At 38.5% G+C, this 25,172-nt stretch overlaps 1 long non-coding RNA gene across 3 annotated transcripts in view; it reads right to left on the bottom strand.

The window, feature by feature from the left end:
• The window catches only part of LOC137456398 (uncharacterized), a 47,692-nt gene that overhangs the window by 21,628 nt on the left and 892 nt on the right, over positions 1 to 25,172 (bottom strand). For 2 of the 3 annotated variants that reach the window (XR_010991025.1, XR_010991026.1), the window contains exon 2: positions 23,198 to 23,252. This is a non-coding gene — a long non-coding RNA (uncharacterized lncRNA). Of the gene's footprint in view, positions 1 to 8,617; positions 9,403 to 23,197; positions 23,253 to 25,172 lie in introns of those variants that run through there. The other variant, XR_010991027.1, reaches the window with a different exon arrangement.

The following is a 25,172-nucleotide window of genomic DNA, read 5'->3' as shown; positions in this document are numbered from 1 at the left end:
GAAACTTTTAAACCTCAGCTATTGCTTGAGCTGACCTTTTTTTCCCTCATTAGAAAGGCACAAGATGTGGAAATTTTTTAAAACTGGGAAAAAATTGTATGTATATGAATTTTCATTCTATCAAGATGTCATTTGCACTAACCATTTTGGAACTCCAAGAGGTAGGAAATAACACCCAAGAGGTTATGATTGGATGTTCCATTAAGCCAAGAAGATCTGAACAGCAAATATCATAGCTGACATGATTTTGAAACTACTTACCTGTGTTTTACAAAAGAAAGGTGTATTTACATATTTTATTTTTTCCCCAGAACAAAACTTTTGGTCTACTTAGATAATACATTAGAAGAATCCACCATTGAGTCAGGCTGTCACCAGCACATATAGTTTGCGTATTAGAAATATTGTCTCTCACATGCCATCATTTAATCCCATTTTATTTACCAGAAATACACCTTCTTTGCTTTTGGGATGTAGAATACATGTTGGGGTAAAGGTCTGTGGGCAATGTCAGCAGTTCTATTTGCTAAAGTGCTGACAAATTTAAGTGTGTTTCTTAATTTTCTTTTGTGTTTTTGTTGTTGTTTGTTTGTTTGTTTCTGAGTTGGGAAGATTATTGGGAAGGAAGCAAGGGTAATACTATCTACACTAATTTTTGCTTTTCTATGGCTGTAGAATCTAGTAATCTATATTTAAAGTGTTAAGAGGAGCGTGTGTATGTATATATGTGTGTGTGTATGTATATATATATATATATGGAATTATTTGAATACTTAAGATATGTCAAATATGGATATTAATAAACATATCAATAACTTTTTATTAATATTTAAAAAATTGCCAAAACATATCAAATATTTTTGATGTATAGTTAGAATATATATATTTGCAAAGGGAATGTACAGTATTTAGGCAAATATAACAATTTTAAACAATTTTAAGCAAACCAGTAGGAATAACAGCGACAGAGAGTATCCACAGGAGCAAAATGGCACTCAACCACAGTGTGGGGAGAGACTCAATAAGTACAGTTAAGCCAAAGAGGCAATTAATTAATTGCTCACAGCTGGTTCCACCCAAGCAGGGAGTGCTGCTGTTGTGTATTAGCTGTTGAGGCTTTTTGGAGCGCTCTCGTGCGCCAGGCATGGCAGGTTGCCGGAAAGAAAGGCCACGCAGTCTTGGGGCTGGTCTGGCTCCAGCAGGACGGTGGACAATTTATGATGCTTCTCACAGGGGGCACTTGCTTTGTCCTGGGTAAACTGAGGCACAGCAAAATTCTAGTTGCAAGGGGAAGTAGGCTTGGCTCCGGCTCCAAGGCTTGTGGCATCTCTAGCTTGTAGCTTTTATCCCAGACTCTGGACTGGGCAACTCAAGATGAGGCAACTCGAGATGAGGCATCTTGAGGCAGCTTCAAGCAAGGCAGGTACAAGGCAAAGCAGATTCAAGCAAGGCAAGGCAAAGGCAACTAGAAATTGGCCTGTGTATAAATCTTGCCTGAGATTCAATTGGGCCAATAGGGCAACTGAAGCCAGCAAATAGTCACTGAATGAAAAAGGGTTCTGCCAGGCTGTGGCCATAAAAGGCAAAAAAATAGGTCTGGTCAGGGAGTGATGGACAGTACATGTGCTCTTATCCCAGAAGCAGACTTGTTTACCCAGACATGTTGGGGACTCTCTTTTGTTCCTCTTCCTGAGTTACCCCAATTTCTGCAGGAAGGAGAGGGGCAGAAGGGGACCATGTCTAAACACATCAAGGTTTGTCTGAGTTTGTGCTGGGGCTCGTTTGGCCCTACCATAACATATATATATATATATATGTGTGTGTGTGTGTATATGTAAAATTAAGTGGAATAGATATACAGCATATATGGGGAAACCTTGTAGTGGTCTTCTGGTACCTTAAGGGGGCTTACAAGAAAGCTGGGGAGGGACTTTTTACAAGGGCTTGTAGTGATAGGATAAGAGAGAATGGGTTAAAGCTTGAGCAGGGCAGGTTTAGAGTGGATATCAGAAAGAAATTCTTTACAGTGAGGGTTGTGAGACACTGGAACAGGTTGCCCACAGAAGCAGAGGATGTTCCCTCCCTGGAGGTGTTCAAGGCCAGGCTGGAAAGGGACTTGAGCAACCAGGTCTAGTGGAAGATGACCCTGCCCATGGCATGGGGGGTTTGGAACTAGATAATCTTTCATGTTCTTTCCAACTCAAACCAGTCTATGATAACTACCCCGGCCTCACCTATTGTAATCTATGTAAGGTCCTTGCCTTCTTTTGGATGTTGCAAAAATAAAGGAGTTGGATATTGGATTAAGTGTGCAACATCTTCATTGGTGTTTCTAATTTCTTTGCAGCTATTTGATGAAATGCAGTATTACAAAGAGCCACTTTGGCTACTTCTGGTTTCCCAAATACTCTTTCTTTTCTTCCACTGGAAGAAAGGCATGCTAGAATAGCTTTGAACCTCTTCTGCCTCCACCAGCATGGAGACTTTTTTAATTCAGATCCATCCTTCAGTAAGAAATCAGTTGTATGATGACCCTGTTCTCCTGTTTTCTCCTCTGCTGTGCCCTGGGGCTGCAACAAAGGAGAGAGCATGAGGAAAACTTTGTAACACCTGCTGGAGACAGCAAAGCAGAGATAATTTTGTACCTTTCCTGTAACACTTTTGAAAATTCAGCTTGCCCTGTCTAAGGATTTTTTATTCCAAGTTGCATATGATTCTCCTTATAGGTTTCTATTGCTAACAATTTATAGCAGCATAGTAAACACATGAGTTCAGGAAGAAAAACTACGTTTTGTGATGAGGAAATTGTTTAAGCCACATGAAACTGCCAATCTAAATTTAAATGTGCCCTTTAAACAAATCCAATTTGTCTACCTCTCCTTTGCAAGTGCTGTAAATATGTCACTTCTGTTTTCTGTAGTTTCAGAGTTTTCTTATCTCCTAATAGAGTCTGATGGAAGTATGGCACCAGTTCTTTTTCCCTTTTTCAAAATGTCCAGTGAAGTAGGGTTACAAAAACCAGGGCAACACTAAAACCCTGCTATTTTGATGATCATATCTCTTGCCAGTTTTCACTTCTGCTTTTTATTCCATACAGTTTATTTTAATAGCAATAACAAAGTTTTTGATATGCACAGTAAATTTTTATTTATTTTAAAACCCTTTTTACAGAAGTAGGCTAAAAATTTCCAAAAGCAGATTTTAATTCCTGATGATTTAAGTATCCAAATTAAGACAAGTGAGCCTATTTTAGAAGTGCTGAGCATCAGCAACTGAGTTCTAGAGCATTAAAGCTCAGCACAGTCAAAGCATCAACTAGGCACATACAAGCAGCTCCAAATCAGTCTGCTTTTGGAAAATTTAGCCTTGTTTCTTAAGGGTGAAATCTTGGCCCTTCAAAGTCAATTACAAATCTCCCAATGACTTCAATAGGCTAGGATTTCACCCTTTATGTTTTATAGGAAAAAAACAAGCAACATCATACAGAAGTTTCTCTTTTATGATTTTCTTGATGTTTGCTCAACCCTGGCTTCCCTTTAGGTAGGAAAAATCATGGTTTTAATTTAAACTCCATAAAAACAAATAAACAGTAGCTTAATTACAAGGGTGGATGGGATGTTTCACAATGCTTAAGCTAATGTAGTAAAAGACCAAGTGTTTGAAAAAAAATAAAAAACAAACCCCAACACAAACATTTTTAAATCTCAGAAAACTTTAAACTACAGTGTTTTTCTCCCCCTTGTTCCCAACAATGTTGGAGTTGCTAATTTTACAGCACAAATGAGAAACTGATGACAATGTCTAGTAAACTAGGCTCCATTTATTTTTGCAGATGCCAATGGCAGCACTATAGTTTAACACTTTTAACTGCTTTGTCTGTAGGATAAGGTGGTGTCAGCAGTGCTCACATTACAGTTTTTTAATTTCACTTGGTGCATCAACATGAGCAGCTGCAGAGTTAGAGAAGTTATTTCCTACTCAAGTGATTCATTGCCTGAGCCAAGCAGCCTGCTTAGAGTACAGATACCTTTATGGGAATCATGCACAAGAAAATTTGTGCTCCCATATTTTGGTGGCTGGTTGTTTTCAGATAGGTTGGTGAAGTTGTCTCTGGCTGAAGGGTATCGTTTGCAGAGGAGCAGAAGACAGAGAACCTCCAATCATCACATCCAGAGCACATTTTGGAAAATTTGCCTTTAACATCTAGCAAAGGTAAAATAACCAGAGCATGGAAAAGACTTTTCCCTTGCTGTGTGCCTAGAGGTCATTTTTTAATGTAAGCTCTCCAGATTCTCAAATATTTCTTTTGTAAAGTACACTTATTGCCATTCAATATCAAAGTGAAACTGGAGTAATCCTGTTAAACTAACTGTTTATGGTATTTTTAACTAACAAAAATTCTGCTAGATGCTTTAAAAAAAAAAAAAAAAGAAAAAGAAAAAGAAAAAAAAAGAGAAGACACCACTGGTCCAACATATTTTAGCAGGATCTGCTTCTGAACACTGTAAGCAGGATTTTAAAAGTCTCTTCATAGAGTGCATCCTTACCTACCTACCTGTCAATTCTGTGTCTAGAAGTGTTTAGAAAATATGCTGCACTGGTCCTCTTTACCTTTAGCCTGGAAATGCTCCTGAGGCATCTGTTCTCAGATCAAGGGAATATTGAAAGGCCTTAAATCTGATTTCTCAGACAGCTGTACTTGTTTAACTAAAGGGGTTACAAGAAGGGATGGAAAGAAATCTATAAAATATTTGGCTGACATTTGAAAAAGAGATAGGATGTTTTCTTGTTAACCTTTAGAGCAGCCCATTACATAAATTGTGACAATGCTCTCAGATTAAATGAGACTGTATTCTGGTTTAGCTCTAGATTTATCACTCCAGCAAATGAATTGTACTGTAAAGTCTGGCAATATATCTTTTTTAAAATGCTGTTTATCTCACTGGAAAAACAGAGTGCTGATAAATAGGAGCACAGCCTTTTGAATGAAACATGGTAAAGATGGATTGGAAAGAAGATTCAATAGCATTGCTTTCTTCTTCAGTGTAAGAATTTCCCGTGGTATGCATAATAGAAACCCTGTAAGTTTTAATTTGATAAACAAAAGTATCAAAACGTTGTTGCAGAAATCTAGAAGTTCTGTGTGCATCTTTAGGAAGTGAGTAGTAAAAAAAAGAAAAATTATTTTACCTTAACATATGAAAATACTGTGTAACAGTTTGAAATATTATCAAAGTGAGTCAGTTTATAAAACCTGCTTTATGGAACTTTATTCAACTTATGTAAACTTTATGTAAACTTATGGAAACTTTATTCAACTTATGTAAAAAAAATAATTAAAAATATAGAAATTAGTTATTAAACCAAGAATAATGAACATAACCTTGATTCCAACAGGATGATTTTTTGGGAAACTTCAGAAAAAGGATAATTTTCAATGTTAATTCCTAAAATGAACTGAAGTAGCTGTTATGAGTTGCTTTAAACGAAGGAAGAGGTTATAAAAATTGTAGTATGCAAAAAGACTCTTACTACTCAATGGGCAAAATATCAGAGCTGTTATAAAGACTGCAAGTTTCAATGTGTAATTGCATTACCTCTGAAAGTAAAGTCTGCTTCCCTGAATAAAGAAAAGAATAGTTCTTCCTTATAGGGTAAAATTTATTTTCAGTGGTATTTATTTTAAGTATCATGGTTTTGTATTCTGGGGAACTGAACATAGCTGACCAGAAAACAGAATATAATCTTGCAAGTCTCACACACTAATTTTGTTGAAGGATGCAGTGTTTCTTTATCTTTATTTACCGTAGAAAGTTTGTTGGGTGATGGTGACTAATAGCTGAACATCTGGATGCAGTGACCTTTAAAAGCCTTTAGTCATTACTGTGCCCAATTAAACTCAATATCAACAGAAGTGCTTGCATTTTGACTGGACTAGTATAAATCACTTTGCAATACATTGTGCAAATGGGAAAGTATTACCATCCTGGGCTCATTCCCCTCTAAATGACTTCAGCAAGATGGATCAGGAGCTAAGGGTTTGTTTGGTTTTTTTTTTGTTTCCAATTTACAAACTTTAACAATTAAGAAAATTAATTAACAAAGTTAGCTGGAATAAATAGCTTTAAAAGCTTCAGTGGAGAGAGTGGAAAATATCTAAGTCAAACATACAAAAATTATCTGGGAATTGCATCTCATTCAGAGAGAAAAAAAAACTTTTAAGAAAGCTTTTTAAAGGCCTAACTAGATAAACAAAGATCTCATAAAAAAAGAATATTAGAAGTAAACAGGGAACCTATCTGGAACGGGAGAAAGGGCTGGTCATTAAAGGAAGATATACTTTAAAGGTCAGAAAGTGCAAGTACAAAGTGACAATTTTTAAAAGTTAAGCTGAGTTTGACTTTACAAAGGAAAATAAAACAAGTCAGCAAAAGACTTTTCTGATAATGTCTAAAATGTGGAAGTCTGACTTCTGTTCAATGAAGGGTAGAGATAAAAGACAATGTAAGGTGGCAGCAAACCCAAACATTCAACAGAGTAACTACTGCAACGAGAAGATAGATTGAATTTTAGAAGTTCTACCTCTACAATAGAAGTAAACCCCAGAAGTAAGGTCTGTCAGGGCTGGTGGCTCCCTGAGCCAGAGGATGAGGGTGTCAGGGGCTCTCCAGGGCAGTAGGACTGGGTCTGCTAACCAGGGTCTCTTCCTCACAACCAGGGCAGGGCAAGACAATGGGTAGCAGAAGCAGTCCCAGCCCCTGGCTTTGGGCACTTGCTTGTGGACAGTGACAGGCCAAGGCTGGCACAGCACTTTGGCCTTCAGGTGGGGGTCAGGATCCAAGCCAATGAGGAGAACTAGGGTCAAAGTCAGTCTAGGATGGCCAGCTGTGAAAACAGGGATGGGTTGAGGACAGGTTGAGACAACATGGGCTGGGTCCAGCTGAACGGGGCAGGGCTGTGGCAGGGTTCAAGACAGTATTCTATGGCCTTTCTAGTGCAGGCACTACTGCCCCTGGGACTAGAATGGGGTCCTGGTATGTAGGTAGGGCAGTGGGAACCTCAGGTGCAATCACGGACACTAGGGCCCTTAACTGCCCTCAGGGTCCTAGCAGAGCTTCCCTAGTGTTAAGCACTTAAGCAAAGCAATCAGAAGCCTGGTTTTCCTACTCTCCTTTAAAATCAATGGATAAAAGCCTCTATAAACAACAATTCAAACCCATAGATCTAGATTGGTGTCTGAAAATTCCCATCTTGGCACTGACAAGTTAAAGGTCTTTCAACCGTGCCTGTATTCATGTGTTGTGCAGATAAAAACTGAATTTGGAAGGGCTGGTAAGAATCATCTCAGACCTTTATAAAAACTGACTTATGAGATGCAATAAGAACTAATAAAAAAATTACCAAGCTGAAGTGTTTTTTGTAGCTAGAAGATATACTATGCAGAAATTTTATCTACAGGCAATGAGATCTGCAGAACAATTGTTTAACCTTTGTAATGTGAAACACCTGGAGGAAAGTGTAATTGAAGATTTCACAATAAACAGAAAATGACATAATACACAATGAGTTTATCAAAATTAATCATGCCATGCCGACAGGAGCCTTTTGATATCACTGTTTTCTAGGCAGTGTGTATATCCAAAGCACATTTAATGTTATATCACATAGGAAACCATAAATTTTATGACTACAAAATCAATTATAAATCTGTGAAAGCAAGATAACAATAGATTGTGATGAAGGCAGTTTTGAATGCACGCCTAGACCCCATCATCAACCTGAACTGATCCTTGCCCAAACAGCTGGAGGGTGAAGAACATGGGCATCAGGCAGTGCCACCCCTGGGCTCTTCCACCATGGTTCAATCAGCTAACACAGGAGGAGGCTCTGAGAACCACCTGAAGGTTTGTTTTAATAGGACAAGGCACAGACTGAAGCTTGGGGAGGGTAGATTTAGACTGGATATTAGGAAAAAAATTCTTAACAGTGGGGGTGGTGAGACACTGTAGAAGGTTGCCCAGGGAGGTTGTGGATGCCTTCCTTCCTGGAGTTGTTCAGGGCCAGCTTGGATGGGTCCTTGAGCAACCTGGTCTAGTGGAAGGTGTCTCTTCCCTTGGCAGGGGCTGGAAATCGATGGTCTTTAAGGTCCCTTCCAACCCAAACCATTCTATGAACTATCAGGTTAGAGACAATGCAGTTCTTGGGAGCTAATGTCATTTAGTATTTCTACTAGTGGCTACAGAATTAAAAGGTAAACAAGTTTCTGTGGAGCTTGTTAATGGTAGCATGACAGGAGTTTTAGGCAACATGTTAGATGTATTTAGACTAGATGTCAAATTATACTGCATAACGAACAAAAGTCCCAGCTCTTCACTTTGCTTTGATGACCTACCTAGAACACATCACAGCCCCTATCTGGTCCAGGTATCTGAATATCTTTCTTCTGTAAACTGAAGCTTAGCAGAGGGGAGGCTGCTGTGTGGCTGAATCTTGCCCTGAGATAGGGTTAGCAGAACTGTTAACATCAAGAAGATTAAATACAAATATTATTATTGGAAGAATTATGACTTAAATGCTAGGAATAGAATGAAATTCAACAGTACAATCTGCCCAGGCTTACATGTGGATCTCGTAACAGAGGAATATCCTATAGTTCATCATTCACAAATGCAGAAGTAGAGAAAGGTAACTAAATTTGGGCTCTGTGAACACTGCTTGAAAGAGCTCAGTCCATTTGTCCTGGAGAAAGACAGAATTATAATATTTTTCCCTGGTAATGCATCTCAATAAAGGAAGACAGAAAAGTATTTAAGCTAGGCTACATTTCAAGCACAAGAAATTTATCCCTGAGTACCCTTAGCATGAAAACAAAACGCTAACAATCTAAGCATTTCTAAGCATCAGGGCAATAAAATTTTGAAGTCTTTCCAGCAAAACAGTCATAAGGTGAAGATTTCTTTATTGGAACAGTTTACATATTTATTTTTTTTTTCATAATTCTTGTCTTGAAAGATATTCAGATATGACTTCTTAATAACTTTAAGAACACAGACTTTCTCTAAGTTCCTGTAGTGATGAAGTCTGATGTTCTTTCTTCAAACACTTTTTCTTTATATTGAAATAGGTGGGCTTGGGTTGTGCTAAAGGGACTCTCTTATTTCTTCATTGTGTAGATCACTTCTTTGAAGAGCATTATGTCCTTTGTGTTGTCATTCGTTATTGTGTTTTGATATGAAAATATAATGTAAGGTAGATTATTTGAAGAGGAAAACTAGATTATTTTATTTTCTTTTTTTTTGTTCTTTAGAAACAATGTTGATCCCTTGTAATTCATGTTAGGGAGAAAGGCTGGACAGATGTTCTGATCCAGTTCCCTAGGTGTTATTGGCTGCAAACCAGGAGCTGAGGGAAGAAAGGAATATGATCTGTATCTGTCGTGGAATGAATGCTATTGCACTGAAGAAGCAAGTGTTGCATTATTTGGGCAGCACAAATTATCCCCACAAATTATCACTCTCCTTCATGAGTGGATGGTAAGAAACATGACATGCCTCTCCTGTGGAAAGGAAGTGCTCTTTGGGAAATTTGCAAACATTTCTGTAGAATGAGAAAGCAATTTAGGATTTCAAGTAAAATAAAAAGTTGCAGGCAGTGAAACAGCATGAACCTCACCTCACATATATATATGGTCTAAGTTCTTAAAGGTGGGATTTTAACAGCCTTTGCAACTGTGTGCAATAAAATCAATTGACAGGCTTTACCCTAGCAGGGTATGATGTGTGGCAGAGGTAATATGACAAAACCAAAAGAAATCTTTTTTGGAATGGCCCATTGTGCAAGCCCAGGATTATCACACATGCCTGAAATAATATTTGTGGTAACTTGCTATGATTACAAGAAATTAAGTTTCATTTACTTCATATTTCAGCAACAGTGACCACTCAGATCCTGTATTTTGTGTATTTGTTATCTCCCACTTTGTAGGTTACTGTCAAATAAAGAAACAGCATATCATAAGAAACTACATTATCAGTGGTGATAATAACAAATAAAAACTGGAAGGTGCTATGATGTAAATACACTTTTGACTGCAAGCTCCTCTGTTTGGATTTAACAAATCAGCTTCTCAGAAATTTGATCATACGAGCAGTATCTGTTTGCCATATGGTTCAAAACCCCATTGGCAACTGGAATAATCTCCTCATGCCTATCTGATTTTCATGGACAATCATATATTTGAATGTTTAATGAAGGGAGGAGGTTGCTGTCTGCTGAGGGTGTTTCAGATAAGAACTGTTTATTTATAATCCCAGTTTTCCTTGCTTTTTTTTTTTTTTTTTAATTTTTCTTCTTTCATTTTTCCTAAAGGTTTCTTCTCCTGGAGAAAACTTAAAACAAAACAAAAAGCCCTAAACCTCAAACTTAAAATAATCTGAAAAAATAAGCTAAATAAAATATTCTGCATGAAATTCTGACTCCAGGGAAGTAAGAAACATTTTATATCCTTGGTCTCCTAAATATTTGACTACTATTAATAAAACAAATTATTTAATTAAGGAATAAATGTCAAAGACTGACAGTTACAATATTAGTGCAAGAAACTTTAATCACAAAATGGTTTAGGTTGGAAGGGTCATTGAAGATCATCTACTCCAACCTCCCTGCCAGGGATGCCTCCCAGCTAGACTTGGATGCTCAAGGCCTCATCCACTCGGGCCTTGAACAGCCGCAGGGAGGAGGCATCCACAACTTCCCTGGGCAAGCTATTCCAGAGTCTTAACACCCTTGTACTGAAGAACTTCTTCCTAAGAAGAAGTTCTAAACCTACTCTCCCTCAGCTTCAAACCATTCCCCCTTGTCCAATTGCTTGATACCCTTAGGAAAAGTCCCTCTCCATCCTTCCTGTAAGATTCCTTCAGTTATCAGAAGGCAGGTCTATTATCATAGAATCATAGAATGGTCTGGGTTGGAAGGGACATCCAAAGTTCATCTAGTCCAACCCCTGAAGTCTTCTCCAGGGTGAGCAGCCCCAGCTCCCTCAGCCTATCCTCATAGCAGAGGTGCTCCAGTCCTAGGATCATCTTTGTGGCCCTCCCCTGTACTTGCTCTGACAAAATGCTGACAAAGCTCCCAATTACTTAATTATGGTTTAAGTCTGTTAAATAGGATTATGCAAATATAAAGAATAAATATTATTTCCCTCTATGAGATATAAACCTATGAGTACATATCTTTTTTAGTTGCAGAATCTAGCACTGATCATACAAAGCAGATTTCATGGTTTTAATGAATGAACAGAGCCTCACAGCACCTTCTGGATATTATGGGTAAGAATTGCTGCAACCAGTAACTAAAGTGAGTGAGATTAAGAATTTTATTCATGGGCATAATGCATATCAAGATTTACATATCACGTTCATATGTTCCCATATGGATTCCTACACAAATCACAGAACATTAGGGAGATAACAAATACATCAAAATTAGCTAAGTTATAATTGTGGATCCATTTATACCTTTGGTGTGCTGTTATGACCAGAATGCTGGTTTCATCAACCTCCTGAGCTCTCAGCTCATGCCTTATCTAACGAGAAACATAACTAGACAAGGAAAATTACTTTTCATTATCACAAGATTTTTATTTTTTTACCCCCACTTTTCTACTTTCTTCCTGGTTTTGCTGAAATATCAAAAACTGGCATTTTGGGGAAGAGTAGTTAAAAAAAACATAGGATTGCAGCAATTAAGATTTTTAATTCTAAATTAATTCTATTGTATTTTAGAATTATTTCCATTACACAATCATTCTGATTTAATTCAAAAATATCTAGAAACTTCTTCAAACTGGGAAATGTCATTTAAATTCTGACATCTATCAAGAAGTTCTGATTGTTTTGTAATTTCAGAAATCCTTTAAAATAGACTTACAGAATGGACCTTTCCTTCTGTTTCAGTTTTGCCTCATTGAATGTAATTCTTTAATTCTTAGCATTTTTTTCCTTGCGTGCATCAGTTAACTCCATTACCTTTCTGTAATCTAAATAAATGAACAAATTTAATCTGAATGTAATTATGTTGAAGACAAGTCAATATAGTAGGCATCCTACTGAAAGGAAGTAAATACTTTCAGGGTACTTTGAGGGCAACCTGAAAGCTGCTCTGAAATTTTATTCTACCCAGTCATATCAATTGTGTCCCAAAATGCCTATATCTAAGGATGCTACAAAGAAATACTGGAGAAAAGAAGTATCTGGGAAGACCTAATAGAGGCCTTCCAGTACCTGAACGGGGCGCACAAGAAAGCTACAGACAAAGCTGTTTACAAAGGCCTGAGTGATAGGATGAAGAGCAACGGTTTGAAACGAGAGGAGATTTAGATTGGATCTTAGGAACGAGTTCCTTACCATGAGGTTAGTGGAACACTGGAAGAGGTTGCCCAGGGAGGTAGTTGAGACCCCATCCCTGGAGATATTCAAGGGCAGGTTCAACAAGGCTCTGAGCAACCTGATCTAGTGGAGGATGTCCATGCTCATTGAAGGGAGGTTGGACTAGATGACCTTTGGAGTTTCCCTCCAACCCAAACCAATATACGATTCTATGAAAGGACAGGTCAACACAACAAACATGGCAAACATATTATTAGCTGGTTGCTGTGGGATGTGCCAGGTAGTTGAAGGCAGCACAGAGACAAACAGCTGTGTTCTCAGGAGGAGGCATGTGTTCTCAGGAATGTGGGCTTCCTTTGTTAAGAACGGAGGACTACAAGATTGAAATATGTAGGAAATACAGGGTGTAACACAGCAGAAACACAGTATGATGCAAGCAGAAATTTCTTTTCCCATCTATTTATGATGGAAGTGCAACTATCAATGATCTGCCTTCCTTCTTGTAATGTATTTGCAGATTTCCTGGACTCTAGAATATATCTGAAAGTTATTTTACGCTCCTTATTTTCACTTTTGTTTCCCTGGTGTGTACATAAAAATGCCTTTTAAAGTGGACTTGTGGGTAGGCAACCTTCCACTCCAAACACAGATGGTACATCTGCATTTATTATTTAGACATGCTAAGTGGAAAAGTTTTTTTACAACCTATTGTAACTACACTTTTTCTCTTGGACATATTAAATTTGGATATAACACAGTGTTCCTTTTATTTAAAATATAACATATGTGCTCTATTAACTAGTTTAAAATAATGAATAAACAACCTGCTTTTTCCCTTAGCTGTAATTACTGCTCCACAGCCTTCTTGTTTGCAAAGATTTTTCTCACAAAGAAGGTTGTGTCATTGACTCATTGTTCATCTAGTATGTGATCAGTCTTGGCTTAAACAGGGTGATGCACCACTGAAAAACACTTTTCCTTCCTGTTGCAGTTATAGACATGTTTGATTGAATACTCATAACCCTGTGGTTTCTACTTCACTGGAAGTTTTGCTGCCCAGATGACCTAAAATTCTCAGCTTGAGTGTGTACTTTTCTGTCTTCATTGAATGACATCGCAAAAGCCAACTATACATTCAGACTTGATTTTTAAAAGCTGAGATTTGTGTTTAATGAATTTTTGTTGTGTTTTGGCTGATGATAAAATTAAATCGGTTTTCCACATAATTCTGATCATTTGATCAATAGTTAATAAGTTATTTTGGAGTCAAAAGTCCTCACAATTACTTTTTCTATGTTTAAAATTATTTAAACAAATAAATAAACAATAATAGACTCAATAATTTATTTTGAATACTTGTCTACAGGTCCTATAGAAAGAAAAAGGACACGGAGCTGTTGGAGCAAGTCCAGAGGAGGGCCACAAAGGTGATCAAAGGGCAGGACCACCTCTGCTGTGAAGATAAGCTGAAGAAGCTGGGGTTGTTCAGCCTAGAGAAGAGAAAACCCCAGGGGACTTTAGAGCTGCCTTTCAATACCTGAAGGGATCTTACAGGAAAGCTGGAGAGGGACATTTCCTAAGGGACAAGGGTGAATGGTTTGAAACTGAGGGAGAGTAGGTCTAGAGTGGATCTCGGCAAGCTCTTCAGTACAGGATGTTGAGACTCTGGACTAAGTTGTCTAGTGACATTGTGGATGCCTCTCCCTGGGGGTATTCAAGGCCAGTTTGGATGAGGCCTTGAGCAGCTGAATCTAGTTGAGAGGCATTCCTGCCCATGGCAGGAAGGTTGGAGTAGATGATCTCCAAGGTCTCTTCTAACTTAAGCTATTCTGTGATTCTATGAAATGAGAAATAACCAAAGATTTAAATTTGTGAGTATGTTTTACTATCTCTTTAAATGTGTCACACAAATCAACAGCTAGTTTATAGTTTTTGGGCAAACCTACAAGCATAATGTAATGAACATTCATGAGCATTAGTATGTTAAGGAGACTTTTATATGCTTTTCTGAAGCTAAGGTTCTAAATGAAAGACAGAATGGCTATAAGCAAAATTTAGACAACTCTGGAGTTACACCAGTTATTGCTTTTTGGTCTGCAGGATCCTGCAGAGCTTACACAATATACAAACTGGGGAGCATATTCCTGATTCGTCCCTCTGTAATCCCTGCTCCCAACTGTAACAGCTTCAGATGTGATCTTTGTGACTGGTATAAAAGCTGTTCTCTGCTATTAAACTCTGTCTTTTAGCTTCCCTGTAACAGGAGATCCTTGGAAATAAAAATTTAATAGGATGCTGGCTATTGTGCCAGTACTTTGCCTGTACTAGATGGATATACAGAAGTGACAGAACATTTTGTGCTGTTATTGTTTTACCTCCTTAAAATGTTTCTTTTAAAATCTACTGCACTTTGAAGAAACCTATTTTCTGGTTCTATTTTAAGTTCATGTTTCAGCAGTCCTTCTGATATCTACAAAGTCAGGAAAGCAGACAACACAATCATACCATATCTCAGTATGCCACCTAAAATGCTTGCTGGCAGGAATCACAGTTGCTAGATTTGGGGGTTTAATAAAACTCCTGGAAGACAGGAAAAAAAATAGAAGGAAATAAAAAAAGAAAGGCAAAAAGAAATTTAAAAAGAGAGGTTAATGGAGAGAGAGAGTAAAAGAGAAAAAGAAGAAAGAAAATGTTAAATTCCGTACACAATGTCTGCTACTGGCAATGAAGCGTGTAAGTGGTTTACCAGAGTAATTAGTGCTCAAAGATTTTAAAAATGTGATATAGAGCATTAAAAATTTTGGTTAATTATGGGTCCTGTTGAAACTGGAAGATTATTTCCAGAAGCAGAGTCAGATTTTTATACCAGTCCTTTCAATGGGGCTATGTCAAACATCTTTGCCATAAAATAGCTATTAATCAAAGATAGTGTGTTTGCTGTTTTAATCTGGGTAAAAAAAAAAATACCACAGTTTTAATTTATTATTTTTTTCTGGAGAAACTATAAAAAATGTAGTTTGGATGTTGTTCATTTCAAGCTGAGTGACACAGCACTATGTTTCCTGTGGGTACTTAATGCGGATCCTCAGTGGTTTATCTTAATTGCTTCCATAACTGAAGGAGATAAGAATTAAATAATCTCAGGTGAAAATAAAGATAGTTTGTTGCCATTGCTCTTTAATATATGAAGTGAAATCACATTGTTTTGTCTAGCGACAATAAATGATCATAGAATCGTAGAATCAACAAGATTGGAAAAGACTCCAGAGATCATCAAGTCCAACCTATCACCCAATATCTCATGACTAAACCATGGCACCAAGTGCCACATCCAATCCCCTCTTGAACACCTCCAGGGATGGTGACTCCACCACCTTCCTAGGCAGCCCATTCCAATGACAAATGACTCTCTCCGTGAAGAACTTTCTCCTCACCTCGAGCCTAAACTTCCCCTGGTGCAGCTTGAGACTGTGTCCTCTTGTTCTGTTGGTAATTGCCAGGGAGAAGAGACCAACCCCCACCTGGCTACAACCTCCCTCCAGGTAGTTGTAGAGAGCAATAAGGTCTCCCCTGAGCCTCCTCTTCTCCAGGCTAAACAATCCCAGCTCCCTCAGCCTCTCCTCACAGGGCTTGTGCTCAAGGCCTCTCACCAGCATCCTTGCCTTTCTCTGGAAACATTCAAGAGTCTCGATGTCCTTCTTAAACTAAGGGGCCCAGAACTGGACACAGTACTCAAGGTGTGGCCTAACCAATGCAGAGTACAGGGGCACAATGACTTCCCTGATCCTGCTGGCCACACTATTTCTGATGCAGGCCAGGATGCCATTGGCCTTCTTGGCCACCTGGGCACACTGCTGGCTCCTGTTCAGCCTACTATCAACCAGTATCCCCAGGTCCCTTTCTGTCTGTCTGCTCTCCAGCCACTCTGACTCCAGCCTGTAGCACTGCATGGAGTTGCTGTGGCCAAAGTGCAGCACCCAGCACTTGGACTTGTTAAATGCCATCACATTGGACTTGTTAAATGCCATCACATTGGACTCTGCCCATCTGTCCAGCCTGTCAAGGCCCCTCTGCAGAGCCCTTCTACCTTCTAACAGATCAACACTTGCCCCCAACTTGGTGTCATCTGCAAACATACAAATGGTGGACTCAATCCCCTCATCTACATCATCAATAAAGATATTGAATAGGATTGGGCCCAGAACTGATCCCTGGGGCATACCACTAGTGACTGGCTGCCAGCTGGATGTGGCACCATTCACCACCACCCTCTGGGCTCGGCCCTCCAGCCAGTTCCTAACCCAGCGCAGAGTGCTGCTGTCCAAGCCACGTGCTGACAGTTTGTCCAGGAGTTTGCTATGGGAGAAGGAATCCAGATAGAGTACATCCACAGCCTTCCCCACATCCACCAGGCTGGTCACCTGATCACAGAAGGAGATCAGGTTGGTCAGGCAGGACCTGTCCTTCCTAAATCAATGTTGGCTGGGCCTGATCCCTTGGCCGTCCTGCAGGTGTGCTGTGATTGCCCCCAAGATGATCTACTCCATAATCTTGCCTGGCACTGAGGTCAGGCTGACAAGCCTGTAGTTTGCAGGATCCTCCATCCGGCCCTTCTTGTGGATGGGCATCACATTGGCCAGTTTCCAGTCACCTGGGACCTCTTTGGTGATCTAGGACTGGTGGTAAATGATGGAGAGCAGCTTGGCCAGCTCATCTGCCAGCTCTCTCAGTACCCTAGGATGGATCCCATCTGGTCCCATGGACTTGTGGACTTGTGAGTATCTAAGTGGATATGCTTATTGGCATGACAAATGACGAGCTATCACACTGTTACCAGTGTCACTTCAGTACCAGCATTGCACCACCTATGGTAAGATATTGAAAGGAGAAAACTTTACGGAGAAAGGTTTCTCTTTAGTATGTAAAGAATGGAAACAGCAGAGAAATATAACTGCCTCTCCTAGTCTTCCTTGGAGAGTTCCTGTCTGGATTCTGTAGCCACATACTCCTTTTCCCTACTTGATTGTTTTCCAGTAGCTGCATTAGAAAGTTCATATCTCAAACAAGAATGTTTCAAATAAAGTACCTAAAGCTTGCTCTTGACAAGAAGTCAGGCTGAAATTCCTCCTCTGATAACATCTTTTCTGATGTCTTGCAAAGCTTTCTGTCTCTGGGGTTACAATTCTTAAGCCAAGAAAAGTCAATGCTTTATAGTCATGAATTGTGAATTCTTTTCTTTTGCTTGTGTTTTCTCTGAGCTCCCATGTCTGAGAGAGCTAGGAAACCACCTATCCTTAATTTAGATTTCTTTCTAAAATCTTTCACAGAACCCGAGGCAGAAATTCTCTTCTTTGATAGGAAATCCTAGAGAATTTACTCTTGACAAGCAAGTTCTGGAAGTCTTCATTCTCTGGAATTCAAAGGGCTAATCTTTTGTCTTTGGATTTTCAAACTACTGAACTCAATTCACAATGTTACTCTAAACATAATGAAACTACATTTTAAAATGTCTACTGTTCTGAAAGATATTAATAACATTTTTAGAGTAAATACCTCATACAGAAAACCTGTTTTAAATCGTTCCCAACCTAAAAGCACACATTGAAGTTAAACAAAACAGTGCCTTGTTCTGCATCAACATCTCTGCATTATTTTTATTATTGTTGTTATTATTATTATTATTATTATTATTATTATTATTATTATTAATAATAATAATTTTCCCCTGGAAACCCTTTTTTGTTTATTCAAATTATTTATATCTTTTTTTGCACATTATTATTTATTTTAATGTATAAACAAAAATTATAATTTTAGATATTAAATTTTTATAGATTAAAATGGTAATTTGAAAGCCTTAAGAAGTGTATTTTGTCTTTAAAATAGAAGCAATTACTGAAAAGAGAAAAAAAAAAGAAATAATGGGTGCTCTAGAAAATAAGAAAATTGTTCTCCAGCTTGGAATTTAACACATAAGTACATCTTAGAAAAACTGCTTTCAGTGTTAGAATTTAGCCAGTTAATTGAAAAATATCCAGCCAGATATGTTCAGTGGTTTTTCTTAAGTACACTCTTGGTTTCCACTGACTTAAAGAATGCAGTGGGAAGGGTGAATTATCTGTACATATAAAAGTTTTAGAGTAAGCATGACTGTATTGCCAAAACCACATATATATAAACTTTAGCTCAGGCCCTAAAAATCATTAAACTGCTTTAAAATGCAGGTGGTTTTAAAATCGATCTGATTTGGAGATTTCCTTAGCTGCTGAACACTTTGGGTTGATATTTTAGAATAGAATAGAGTAAACCAGGTTGGAAGAGACCTTCAAGATCATTTTCAAAATTTTCAACAATAAAAGAGATTAAATGCACTTAAATATATATATATATATAAATACATAAAATATATACACACACATGTAGATTTTCAGAATAATCTTTGTAGTTAATCTAAATATGCAAAGGGATTAATGCTTTCTGAATGAAAAAAGATTGACAGCTGGAAGAAAAGGAGATCTGAAGACTGGGTGGTAACCACAGATTAATTTGTCCAAATCTTTGATGTTCAGACTACTTTTTCCTAAAGAAGATATCTTCTAATAAGCATGAAAATAAACCACTTCTTTATTTGCTAAACATGGAATACTTATAAAGAAGCACAAATTGATGCATACTTGACTGGTTATATACTACAGAGAGGAACTGTCCTCAGAGAAGTAACTCAGTAACTATGGCATGAAAACTTCGCGTTTCAAGGGCTCTGGCTTCATATCAAATGGAGACAGCTTCTGATTTGTTTTATTTTGTTTTTGTTTTCCAGTGGCCAGCACCACAACTTGATTTACTAAACTATGGTCAAAGAGAGGTTCATTTTTTTTCTTCCATTCTTGCACACATAAAATAAAATAAAATAAAATAAAATAAAATAAAATAAAATAAAATAAAATAAAATAAAATCTTCTATAACAGTTTTGCAGATCAAATTAGGTCCTAAATAATACAGACATATTATCTTAGAATGTGTTTACCAGTACTGCCAATGATGCTTTCTAGACTTTCTTGGCACTGCAGATTATTAGAAAAAGAAACAAACAAATGTAAATGTCCTCAGTCAAATCTAAATTCTGAGTACATACAAGGAACAATTCTCCCAAGTAGAGTGAGGGATATTTTGGGTCCTCCGTGTAAATACAAAGCATTTAGGTGTGGAAATATCTAAGTTTTGATCAGACAAAATTTGATCAGATATTTCCTACTAATGGCAAAGTGGTTTATATAGATGTTTGCATTTTTCTTTTATTATTCTTTTTCCCAAAGTATTTGAAAGACTAATTTGCAAAGTGATCTTGAAGGGCTGTATTATCATCAGATGTCATTGGGTACCCCGCCACGAATGGCTTCAATAGCATCCATACCAAAACTTACTCATCTAGTTAGCATATGACATATATGTAAAAAGCAGTTACAATATGTCTTACATAGGAAAACCGCAAAGGTTTTACAGTATTAACTGACTGAAGGGATGGATGCTGGATTACCTGACTAAGGTTTAAAAACCTAGACCTAAGCACTTGGGGGGCTAGGTGTGGTGAAAGTTGTGAATTATATGTTTAAATATTATAAATATGCATAAATTACAATGGGTGAAACCAGCATAAACAAGTCACTTTGGACCTCATGTTCCTTTTTAATCTCAGCAACTTCAACACCATATTTTGATTTATCCAGCACCATGCATTTGTGTATAAAACTATCATAGAATCATGTAATGGTTTGGGTTGGAAGGGACCTCCAAAGGTCATCTAGTCCAACCCCCTTGCAGTAAGCAGGGACATACTCCACTAGATCAAGTTACTTAGAGCCTTGTTGAGCCTGGCCTTGAATATCTCCAGGGATGGGGCATCAACTACCTCCCTGGACAACCTTCTGTCAGAGTTCCACTACCCTCAAGGAGCAGAATTTGTTCCTCACATCCAATCTAATCTCCTCTCATTCTGAATCATTGTCCCTCACCCTACCACTGTAGGCCTTTGGAAACAGACCCTCTGCAGCCTTCTTGTAGGCTCCTTTCAGGTACTAGAAGATGTCTATTAGGTCTCCCTGGATCCTTCTCTAATCTAGACAGTTATGTATTTTCATATGCCGTGTGTTATTTTTCATGCTTGTGCCTTGAAAGTGTTCATCAAGGTGTGAAGCTGCTTGCATAAGCCCATTTTGGGATAGAGTGAAACTGTATAGCTTCAAACCAAATCATACCACATCTTGTGCCTACAAAGCCAGGTAACAGCTCCTGACTTTTATTTATAAGCTCTGACATGGGTTGAAGGAATAAGAAGCTTTGTAAAGCTAGACAGTTTAGATTATTAAATACATACAGAATTATACCTGCAAATGCCGTGTTTGCAGATGTGACTGACTCAGGATTGTAAGTCAGTGCCTACACTGCAGAAGGAAGTGTGGCTCTTGTATTCATCCTTGGTTTTCCCTGGTGGCTAATCAACAAGGAACCCAGTTTCAGATACCACACTCTCCTGCTTCACTGCATGGGGCTTCTAAACACTTGACCGGTGTGGTGAATTTGCTCTCTGGGACTAGCAGTTCAGATCTGCAGCATTTAGTACGATGACATGCAAAATCCTTTTGGCTGAATCTAAAACAGTGGACTCAGGGGAGTTTCTGAGCTTCTGCTTTCAACTAGACATTAATCCTTGTGCTTGGATCTTGTTATCCCCTTTCTTCCCCCTCTTCCTTTTAGCCTTCCTGTGCTATTTAACTTCTTTCTGCATAAAGGAGGCTTGGGCATTAAGCTCGGGAGTGCTTTGTGTCCATCTGGGCTTCTAGCTGAGGTGCCTCAGCAAGTATTGAAACAGCATATGCTGTAGCTCTGTTTAAACTCGGCCTTTCCCAGCAGCCTTGAATCCCACAGTCCCTAGCTCAGACTGCTCCCTTTCTGCTCTTAAAATCAGTGTGTTTAAAAAAAAATCCTACTTGAAATGTGAATCACAATTGCTTGGTTTAAACTTCTTAGGCAGGCTAGGACTTTTTTTTTTTTTTTTTCTCATTTATGTACCAGCTCAGTATTGAACAATAATTTCTAAATGCAATTGCTTATAGTATTATTATTATTATTAGACAATATAAGATCTTGACAGAGTGATACCTGTAGAAGATAAACCAAGAAGTAAAAAGATTTCTTCTGAACATGAGGTAATTTATATAATAGATGTTGGTTCATTGTGGTGGTTTTAGGCCATGCCTTTAAAATTTAGTTACAGATTTTGAGCAGAAAAGTAGAAAAATATAAACAAAACACTATTGGGTGTAAAAAGGAAAACAAAAGATTATTCTAAACAAATTCATTGGGTAAATGTCTAGAATAAGAGGAGCTAACCCTAACCCATAACAATTCTTTCTTTTCCTCTTCTCTTCTGATCTCTGGCTGTTGTGCTTCACTTGGGAGAGATAATCTGCTTATTGGCTGACTTTTGGCTAAGTCTAACTTCTCTGCTCTTTCTCTTATGCCTTTTGTACAGGGGGGTAAGGGGGATAAGGGAGGGAGAACCTAGTAGCTTCCCCTGGTGCTTGGCCTGGGGGGTCCTTGTGCTGTTTATTAATTGTAAATATCTGTATAATATTGTTAATATTGTATATTTTGTACATATTCACAGTATCACCAAGCTTGGAAGAGACCTTGAAGATCATTGAGTCCAACCTGTCACCACAGATCTCATGACTAGACCATGGCACCAAGTGCCACGTCCAATCCCCTCTTGAACACCTCCAGGGACAGTGACTCCACCACCTCCCTGGGCAGCCCATTCCAATGACGAACGACTCTCTCGGTGAAGAGCTTTGTCCTCACTACCAGCCTAAACTTCCCCTGGTGCAGCTTGAGACTGTGTCCCCTTGTTCTGGTGCTGGTTGCCTGGGAGAAGAAACCAACCCCTTCCTGGCTACAACCACCTTTCAGATAGTTGTGGAGAGCAATGAGGTCACTCCTGAGCCTCCTCTTCTCCAGGCTAAACAATCCCAGCCCCCTCAGCCTCTCCTCATAGGGCTTGTGTTCAAGGCATCTCACCAGCCTTGTTGCCCTTCTCTGGACATGTTCAAGTGTCTCAATGTCCCTGTTAAACTGAGGGGCCCAGAACTGGACACAGTACTCGAGGTGTGGCCTAATCAATGCAGAGTACAGGGGCACAATGACTTCCCTGCTCCTGCTGGCCACACTATTCCTAATGCAGGCCAGGATGCCGTTGGCCTTCTTGGCCACCTGGGCACACTGCTGGCTCATGTTTAGGCAACTGTCAATCAGTACCCCCTGGTCCCTCTCTGTTTGGGAGTTCTCCAGCCACTCTGATCCCAGCCTTCCATTCCTGCATTCCATTAGAGAGTGTAGTTCTTGCTTGTAAATACAGCTTCATTTGCTTCTAACTGAGTTGGTCGGGCAAAGTTAATGTTGGAGGGGAAACTTCAACCCACCACATTCATCTAGAAAAGCTTTCATTAAGGCTAATTGTGACAATATTACTTTGTGTGGGGGAACACTCCCAACCAGAACTGTGAGTATCTAGCATTTCTGAATAGTAACTTACATCTGAAAAAATGTTCCAGCTGTGGTTACGGTCAGAAAAGGGAATATAAATATAGCAACTTCTATGTATTTGGTCATGTCTGCTTAGTTTTCCAATCAAAATAAGGTTTTTCACACTATTTTACCCATGTAAGCAGTCCAGAGCAAATATATCCTTGGTAAAGTTTGCAGTAACTTTTTTCTTTTAACATACATTTTACAGAAATGTTATGCTACTTACCTAATACAGGGCTACACTGATTTGAAAGTCAGGTTATCAGCACAGGTTTGTACAGCTGCCAGAAAAAATAGAAGGAAAAAATGAAAAGAAAGCTCAAAACCCCTACCCTCAGTTAATCCCAAAAAACATAAAAAGAGAAACAGATTTACAGATCAGAAAACATGCCCTCAAAAGGTCAGAAAACATAGCAGCATATTCTTGCACAAACCCTACAACGTTTTGATTGTCATGATTATTAGATCTTTCGTTTTTCTATGTGTAGGCTGAATTTTAACATGAAATGCTTTCTGAGAACTTACAAACAAAATGTGATGTTTTCAGGTTTCCTTTGTATTGAAGTACATTTCAAGGTAAAATTTGGTGGAAAATAAATGCTTCAGTTGTAAAGTACATGGGGCAAGAAGACAATTATGCTGCATTTCCCAGATCCAGATGCAAACCTTTGTTTTGACTGCCTTAAACTAGAATATCTGAATATAGCCTCTATAGAATCTTTCTCCTTCTAATCCCTGTTCTGTCCCTGTCCTTCCACTCTGTGTGTTCCAGTGTCCACTATGGGTAGATATGCAAGGCTCACGTAAAAGATGAAAGTGTCCTCCTGCAGGTTCCTAAAATTGGACAAATGAAGAACAAGGACTATGGAGTGGCACCTGCCCAGCATAACATATGCCACCAAGGAAGCTTATGCCCATGACTTGATATCTCAAGCAGAACTGCAAATACATCATGAATGATTACAGAAGTATGTATCAATAATAGAAATACATATAGTAAAATTTCTCCATTAAGAAGCAACATAGTCCTCAAGAGACACAACAGAAGTCTTCCTAAAATTCAGAAGAATTCTGACTAAAGGCCAAATGCTCCCCTCAGGGAAGGCAGTGGCACAAAAATCTGCTTGACTTCAATGGTTTGGGATATGGTAATGGATTTTGTACTTTACACAAAGGTCACTCATCACATTCAGGGACCACAAGTCAAATACCTCTGGTTAACACAATGTCACTATTTTGGATTCAGCATGGTGCTGTTTATTTTTGTTCCTTTATTGTTTATATTTTTGTCTATCTTTAAGCATAGGAAGAAAAACAGAAAACAAACACCAAGTGAGATATTAATGTTCCGTCAGTTACAGTGGACAAGGGTTTCACACAAGGTCATTGGCCTCTTTTCGCAGGTTGTGCATCTCTAAGGAACCCCTGTACATTAACTTATATTCTTTGGAGAAAAACAACGACAGAAAAACCAAAACAATACAAGACAAAGTAAAACAAGCCAGAAATTATTTTCATCTGCAGATTTCAGATAGTTGTTTGGGTTTGGTGTATTTTATTTTTTTTTCCTCACACAAACTTTTTCCCCCTGTATTGTCCAAAGTACAAAATATTTTCTTCACAGACTCTCTCAATCCCTTTCTTTCCCCTTTCTTTCACTTACCAGGGCAGTAGTTCCCAAACTGAAATTTTGTGGTTTGCCACTAGGTATACATTGGGTGGGAAACAACTAATTTTTAAGAAAAACTGTTCTACTCATAGGTGTTTATCAGCAGTATGGAGAGTAAGACTAGGCAAAGGAGTCTGGGATGGAGGAGATCTGTTTTCTGACTCACATGGCATGGGACCACATGCAGGTCTCTGATTTATTTGTGGAAAATGGAAGGAAACATTTTCCTGTGTTGTCACATATTTGTGGCATAGATGGTAGATGAGTGCATGGGAGAAAGGAATAGTTTAAAATCAGGCAGAACTTTTCCTGAAGTGTTTCTTTTTGAACACTTATGTGTCACAAAGGACAGTCTCATGACTTTAAACTAAAAACCATCTCATTGCTTTCATGAAGTTAAAATGAAGTGCAACAGAAGGATTACAACCACTTTGTCTGTAACAGAGGGAAGGTCAGGCCTCACTTTAGACTGAAGTTCATCTCTCAGGAATGATGCCAACCAGCTGATACTTGACCTTTAAATTCCCCAGAG

This window comes from Melanerpes formicivorus, unplaced genomic scaffold (assembly GCF_026170545.1).
Source record: "Melanerpes formicivorus ecotype bairdi unplaced genomic scaffold, bMelFor1.0.p_v2 SCAF_3, whole genome shotgun sequence".
Classification (NCBI taxonomy): domain Eukaryota; kingdom Metazoa; phylum Chordata; class Aves; order Piciformes; family Picidae; genus Melanerpes; species Melanerpes formicivorus.
Note: the sequence above shows the minus strand (reverse complement) of the source record. Positions and strands in the feature narration are given on the sequence as shown.